This window comes from Nelusetta ayraudi, unplaced genomic scaffold, assembly GCF_046127955.1.
Source record: "Nelusetta ayraudi isolate G7.1 ecotype Tasmania unplaced genomic scaffold, CSIRO-AGI_Nayr_v1 ptg000135l, whole genome shotgun sequence".
Classification (NCBI taxonomy): Eukaryota; Metazoa; Chordata; class Actinopteri; order Tetraodontiformes; family Monacanthidae; genus Nelusetta; species Nelusetta ayraudi.
The window spans coordinates 21,712,501-21,718,654 of NW_027466185.1; positions in this window are offsets into that span (position 1 = coordinate 21,712,501).

A 6,154-nucleotide genomic window follows, 5' to 3' on the forward strand; every position below is an offset into this window, starting at 1 on the left:
GGGTTTGCCAACGGAAAAAAAAAAAGAAAAAGCCTCCTGTTGAGAATAATCACACCTGCAGGCGCGCGCGCACACACACGCACACACACTAACAACTAACTTCCTCCCTAATTTTGGGAGCAGAATTTCTGATGTCTCCCTTCAGAAAAAGATGGAGAGCGCGAGACATTTATGCTTCCCGTTATCTGATTTCAGATATTTGCATTTGCCTCACAAGCCTGCGCCCCCCCCCCCCCCCCCCCCCCCCCGCCGTGTTGAAAGAGACAACACTCACCTGTGGGTCCTTAATCCTTCGGCGGCAGTTCCGCACGAGGTGCTGAAGAGGTGACGCAGAGGTAAGAACAGGCGGCTTCAAGAAGGCCTTTCAACATTACAGGATACGACCGCGTCCGCTGCAGCAATTTTCGGGCGATGCTATCGCCGCTGTGGAGGAGCGCCTGTTGTGTCGACTGCGGCAGAACCGGCAGCTTTCTTTCAAGCATGAAGAGGGAAGAAATGTCAACTGTTTAAAGGTCCGTTCTATTGGGAGTATTTAACTTTACCAGTGTTTTTCTAACAGAGGTATGCATCTCTCTCTCGTCAATGAACTTCCCCAGGAATGAGCGAAGGCGCACACAACCTATTTGTATTTTTTGGGGGGTGATTTTTTTCCCCCCTCTCTTACCGACGACACAGTTGCAGCAGATGAGCGAGGACGTGGTTGATAGTGGTGAAGGCCTCCAGGGGGGAAGGGAGGTGTTCAGCTCTGATGGTGCTCTCTGGCTTGACAACAGGTGTCCCTTTGCAGAATGTGCTTCTCTCTTCTCGGCGTTAACACGTGGCACAGGCGGCTTTTTGCACAATTCCCGAGGCTCCGATCTGTTTCTGAAAAGAGTTTACTTACATTTGCTTAGTTTCTGAAGAAGAAGAAGATTTTTTTTTTGATTTTTGAAAAACAACATTTATTTGCCGCTCTCATTTCCATTCAATCAATCAAACTAAATAACTAAATAACTAAATAAATAATTTTCTTGTTGTTTTTTACACAAGCACGTCGCTAAAAAATAGTTCCCCCTCTGTCACTGCACACAATGCACTGTTAAAAGTCCACATGTCACAGAAAAGCTCCAAGCCCCCTGCCCTCCCGTAAAACATAAAATCAATGCGCAGCCTGGACTGGATGAGTTTTTTTTTACAGATGACAGAGGGGTCGACCTCTGCCCCATCAACTATCTTTCTCTTACGGCTCAACCACACCCCCAACTTGGCCTGGCTTAAAACAAAGTTTAAAACCTGTCCTTTCCTCTTGTTCTGGCGACTGTAGTTAAAACCAAAGACAAAAGAGTGTTTGTTAAAAACCTCCTAAGAAGAAGAAGAAGAAGTGGGGGAAACAGAAATTATGGGTATAAGAGATTTAGAGACTTTCTGTTTTGTTTAAGCATTGCCTAAAGTGTGTGTGTGTGTGTGTGTGTGTGTGTGTGTGTGTCAAGTCATAGTTGAACAAACCTCCTTCCATTTTAACATTTTGTCCCATTGCAATAACCTGTCATTTTTTTTTATTTATTTCCACCATTCTTGGCTGTCCCTGCTGGCCAAACAATGGTTTGGTGAATATTATCCCCATTAGCTGCTGTTAGGATAGTTGCAATATGAGCGGCAACATGGCATTTATATGAAAACACACTCTATTTGGGAGTAGCATGATAACATCTTTCTCACAGGGAAATGCCAGTGGTCATTGTTTTCTAAAATGCGTTGGAGTTTTAATAATAGCTATGTCAATGGCAGTCTCTTTAGCGGCTGCTGTCCTCTGTGTCCGGGGTCTTTTAACAGCTGCTTGCAACAGGAAACACTTTCTGTTGGAGGTTGGCAAGATGGATGAACAAGGCTTCAAAATCAAAATCCAGCAGCCGGTTGGGAATTCCAATCAAAGTCGTGAAAAGTTGCAGAATATATTTGGCCTCTCAGATTGATTGATTTGTGCAGTCAACTGCACAAACTATGTCACTAAATTCCAGGCTCGTTATTATGACGACGTGATAAACTCATCATTTCGCTTTTCTGTTTTTTGACAGCGTGCCATCATTTTGGCAGAAACTAAAATTTATTCCAGCCACTGATATTCAGGTGGCTCACGTTGCTTCACGGTTTCCAGGAGCTAATGTCAAATTAGTTTCTCATGGGCAAACTTGCTGCAGGCTTGGCTGCACCGTCAGTGTGACTAAAAACAAAGCATCGGGTGACAATCAAGAGCCTATTTCCTGACACACTCTATCAAGCTCATAGTTGATCATTTTCAAACTTTGAGACGCAAGAACATTTCTAGCAGGAGTGATGATGGCTGTTTGGAACAACATCACTCTGCATTTTGATTCCTTCAAAAAAAAAAAAGATGCAAAATACACGATGTTTATCTATCAAATTACATTCTAAAATGTTTCCCCAGCAGATTGTTTTGTGACATCCGCTTTTCTCGTTTCGCTGCTGCACTAAAGAAAATCATGAAAAAAAATCACCCTATATAAATGTACTGTATATACATGGTTGTGCGCGTGTGTATTTATTCCCCAAACTTGACTGACTCATCAACATAACTAAATTAAGTCTTCAACATACAGACAGCAGATTGAAATTTCAACCAAGTGCAGAAATCCATGGCAACAGATGACAACAGATAAAATTGAGATGTTTCTGTCATTTATCACTGCAATATATCTACATTTCAACTTTGTATCTCAATTCCTGGACCCACATCAACTGACAATCAGTCATTCACGTCATAAAGCCTACTTGTACATTAGCACACCGAATAAAACACACTCTGCTGTCATCTAATTTGTGTGTTTTCACAGCTGAATGCTGAGCTTTTTGTCATTTTGTCATTGTCATGGGAATTTAGTACTACTACTACTACTACTACTACTACTACTACTACTACTACTAATAATGATAATAAATCACCAGCTTTCATTAAACTTCCCACTTCCATCCATCTCATCTCTCTAGTGGTCAGTCTATCGTCTCACGAACCACAACTATTAGTCTCCCACTGCGATTGAAGATGAATTCTGCGGAGGCCTTCGTAATTACTTGAATCCGACATGAAACTACTGTTGCTTGATTGTTTTGCGGCGGGTTGCCAGGGAGAAATAACTGTCACCGAATTACCTCGAAACTCTACCTGCTCCTGATGATAAGGCGAAAGAAAACAGGCCTGACTTCTCATTTTCTCCAGGGCCATTTTTTTTCTTTCTCAGAAGGGCTCCAACACAACAGGAGGCATTATCCTCCTCCTCCTCCTCCTCCTCTTCCTCCTCCTACGCCTCCTCTGCCCGCCATTTTTTTCTCTCGCATCTCATCTCCCCGACTCCACATCGACAAGCTCATTGATCTGGCGTCCCACTCGTCTCCCGGCCAATCTCCGCCTTTCTAATCTCTCGGACTCTACCTTGCTTTCGCTAATCCCTCTATCTTCCACTTTCTTTTCTTTTGCCCCGGCCCTAAATAGCACACCCTTCTCGGGCATCGTCCCTCTTCCTGTGCCGCTCACCTGAATCTATTCCTCACTTGGGCTTTGCAAATCAGAGCACTTTAGCAGTTTCATTAGAGTGAATAATTGCTCGCCCCAAGGTGGCGAGTCGAGGCTGGTCGAGACGGAAAATTTGAGAGTTCATTTGCAGCGCAATTTACAATTACAAGTTAAAGTGTCATTTAGACATTAATTAAATGGATTCCACAGACGAGTGTATTCAGTGGGTGCGTTGTTGAGACAATGAATAGGGCTCAAAACCACAAACACCCTCTGTTCAAAGCAGCGAGAAGAAAATTGAAAAAGTTTGTTGAAAAGTTCAACAAATCAGCGCTTACAATCTCATCTGATGACAATATCAACGGTTCAAGTGTCTGTGAGGGTTCTGAAGTCATCCAGGTCACCACAGTCGACGACTAGCGGGAAACGGGACTGAAGGTTCTTTCTGATTTGAAGACGTCGGGCCTTTTATTCCTCAGTTCTATAGCCGGAAACTGCCCAAAGCAACTGACCGAGCTTTTTGGATAAAAGGTGAAACGTCTTCAAATAACCGAGAATCAAATCCAGTTGCCATTTACTGAACTACCTCAGACATCACTGGTCCAAGTCTTTCCTGTTCCTCCAAAATGAATCGTGATGTTTTCCTCCTCATTCCTTCTAATGAAAATTAGCTTATGCTAACCCACATTTACACTTTCCCTTTTTCACTCCAAACTGATAGAGCTGCATGACATATTTGTATTTATCAAAAGAAAAGTCTTGATACCTACCAAAAAATAGTTATTAAGCCATCTGTTTACAGCTATGTGCAAAAATACTTAAAATAGGAGCGGTTTCTCCATTCTAGGCAGTTCATTGACATGATAGATACAGATAATAATGTTAAAAAACACAGATTAAGAGAATTGTACATATATATAATAAGACCAATGAGGTTAACCAGGTCAATTTAATGACCATGCATCAGTTGAGGGCTGAGGGGTTTTTGGACAGTGTGGTTTGAAGCGCTCTCTTTTCCTTTTTCTCCACCGTTACATAAAACACAGCAGATTTCTTGTGGTTACATCGCAGTTTCCTCTTTCAAACTCAATCTGTGTGGAAATCTGTGAGCAGCAGTTTGAAACCTCCCAATTCCCTGGCAACGGTGGAAATTGTCTCTCACAAAATGACTCCAAGGCCTGATGTAGTGCAACTAAATGATTCAGCCCTGCAGAGGAACATGGAGGCAGACTGATTTTCTACACATCAATTATTATGTTCCAACATGACCTTTTTTTTTTGGCTTCCCTGGAAAGCCATCTCAGAAAGCGTCGCGCTGTGTTCTCCTCACCGGAAGGCCTTCCCTCCTGCACTCTCGACGTCAGTGAAAAATCAATCCCATCTCCATTTGTTGCCGATGGCTGGTGATTGATCAATTACCAAGTTCTGGCACGTATCGAACACTTTTCCCGTTAAGGCCCACGCATCCCAGGGGCTCTCATGACACTCCCACACACACAAAAAAAACACATCAAGCCCGGCTAGATTGTTTTTCTAGACAGTAGCAGCACATTTGAGTCACAGATTTTTTTTTCTCGACGGCGCGAGTTCACTTTGTGCAGTGCGAGTCCATTTAGCCACGCGACCAAGCCGTATTTGACATTTTCAATTTTGGTCTTTTTTTTTTTTTCACCCCCAGCTAAATCCTGGCCGGTTGACTTGAACCTCTGAGAAGGAGACAGTCGGCACAATGCAGCAATGTCAGAATCAAAGATGCTGCAACTTGATGGATGCCTGATATTACCGGACAGAGGACATACTGTAAATCAATGCGCTTTCATCATCTGACGCTGTTTAACGTTTAATACGGCCGTCCATCACGTAGCAGCAGTCGCGTTAAAGGTTTGAGCGAAACTGCTCCTGAAGCCTGAACCCCGCTGCACTCACTTAAGATTTTTGTCAAAAGTTGGGGCCTTGTGGGGACCAGGAGGAGCTCCGCAATACGCTTAATTAGCCACCAAAGAGAACAAATGGGCGACGACGTCGAGCGCATCTCTTCTCATCTGATCTGACGGGGCTCAGCGGCGGAGCAGACGGCTTTAAATAAAGCGTGCAAAACCCCTCAGCAGACAGAGGGATGTTACCGGAACAGTTCAGGCAGAAAAATACAGTCATTATCTTCCCGCCTCGACATGGAAAAACGTTGGTAGAGGTTCCTGTAATGCGGAACGCTTCCGGAGGTCAAAACTAAACCGTATTGTGGAAAAATGATTGCTCTTCAACAAAAGACAGAACAAAACAGCTTTTGGACAACCATTATCAGACAAATTCTTCACTCCAGAAACTGGGGTTAGGACGTCATTTCAAACTCAAGTATTGGCAAAATATGAGGGTTTGCTTCGCGTGTTAAGTGTGTTGTTAAGGCAACATTCGCAGGCACAAAAGTGGAGGTGTGAGTTCAAGTCCTCAAGACAATACCGATAGCAAGACAAAACTAGCCAACCCCAGATACCAGGAGAGTTAATAGACTGTGCTCACAGTTCATTAATTCATTAATCCCCCAAAGTCACCATATTGATTTCTGTGCTGCTGCTGCTGCTGCTGCTGCTGGGAGCACAACACAGCTATCATCAAATGTTATTAGCCGTTTACTATTTTCAGCATCAT